Source organism: Monodon monoceros, unplaced genomic scaffold, assembly GCF_005190385.1.
Source record: "Monodon monoceros isolate NGI ecotype Baffin Bay Population unplaced genomic scaffold, NGI_Narwhal_1 Super_Scaffold_22, whole genome shotgun sequence".
NCBI classification, from domain to species: domain Eukaryota; kingdom Metazoa; phylum Chordata; class Mammalia; order Artiodactyla; family Monodontidae; genus Monodon; species Monodon monoceros.
This window is the reverse complement of record NW_021703779.1, coordinates 4,368,463-4,370,258: the sequence shown is the minus strand read 5'-3', so window position 1 is coordinate 4,370,258 and position 1,796 is coordinate 4,368,463.

The following is a 1,796-nucleotide window of genomic DNA, read 5'->3' as shown; positions in this document are numbered from 1 at the left end:
AGAGGCCCGCGTACCGAAAAAAAAAAAAAAAAGCAGTGCCCTTAGCAGAGTCAGGCATACAGGATACGCTCAGAAAATGTCAGCATTTTCCAAATCAGGTCTGCTGCACAGTAGTGCTTTAATGCAACTGTAGACATAGTTCTGGAGCGCTTCCTGTAAATATTAAACATACTACACATCAAATAGTGACACACAATTATCTCTAAAAATGGGTGTGAAAACCTCAGTGACTGATTCTTCATTCACAGTCCAAAGGTAGGAACGGATAGAAAGTTCCACTCGAGGCACAAACCATAGTCAGAGAGGCAGGAAGAAGCAGAAAAATCGATAGTCGTGAAGGCTTCCAGAGCCATAGGTCACTCACAACAAACAGGGAACGTGGGTGGAGAACTCTTATCTTCCACAACTATAAGGTCCATCTTTAAACACTAAGGAGTTAGCAGAACAGAACTGGATAAAATTTAACAAATGTAACTTGCTCACATTCAACGTGGCTTTACACTAAAAAGAAATTCTTGGGAGAATGGAAATATCCAATTCATTAAACGATTCTTCATTGAGTATCTCCCCAAACCAAATCGTCCTGATATGCTGAAATTCCACTTGATTTTCAGGGATTTAGAGTGAATGTTTTCAGGAACACACGTATCTGTTATACAGAGCACATGTCCACAGTCTCATTTTCCAAAAGGAAATGTCAGGACCTGTGGCTGTCCCAGTTGCTATGGAGACAAGAAAGCTCTTAGATGAAGTTCAGAGTCCAGAGCTCGGGGGATGCACAGCCAGCAGCTGCAGGAGTTAGAACCTTGCTGCCGTGTGGATTCTGCAGCTGCCAGACCAGAGACCTCAAAGAAGGCATGGAGAGGAGGGCAGGGTGGAGAGAGAACTCTTTGTTTTCTACTGAAAATAGGGGGAAAGAAAAACAAGCAAAGGGGGGATGGTTGATCTAAATACAATTACAGTACTGAACGAATCCACCATTGCCCACATTATTTTAGACGATATCAACCGACTAGGAAATTAATTCTAGCATGACTTTAGTCAAAGAACATGATGCGATGAATTCACACAATCTGAATAATTGCAGCTATCAGCTGAAATAACAGCAGGAAGATGAGTAAATAGGCCAGCTATTCTAGGAGATAAATGTGTATTCCTCCATGACTTCTGCATAACTTTTGTAAAAACAGGCAGTAGCATTTTTCTAATTGTTTTGAAACCTTTCTTCAGAGGTTATACATCTGAAATTCAAGGGTTGGCTGAGGATAATCTCCCATGACCAATTACTTTCCACAGCAAAAGGACTTGCTTACATTTCAGAGATCTCTCTTCTCCATGATTATTTAACATTCTAGAGAACGGATGCATGGGTACAAGTGGACCCTTTAAAAGAGCTCATGATGATGGCAGACTTTCTGCCTACACTAAGAGAAATTTTGAAAAATCAACTGTAAAATGATTTATTAAGTCACTCTCTAGTTATTTAGTATTTAGCACTGAGAGTCCAGGATCGAAACAACAGAGTGTGTACCAGAAAGCTTTGTTTTGTTGTTGGCTAGTTTGGGGTTTTGTCTTTTGCCTGGAGAAATGATGAACTGATGGGGAGACATGTTGTCATATGCGTTAGGCTTTTTTTTCAAATCTTCATTTGAGGAAATCAAAGCCAAACAAATGCCCTTCCAAAGTGTGAGGTCATAGTTGAATGAGTATTGGTTGGCTAATGGCCTAGGCATTAAGTCATTCCTGGGAACCATACTGTTTCAGGGCCCTGTTTGTGGGTAGAAAGCACGGTACAG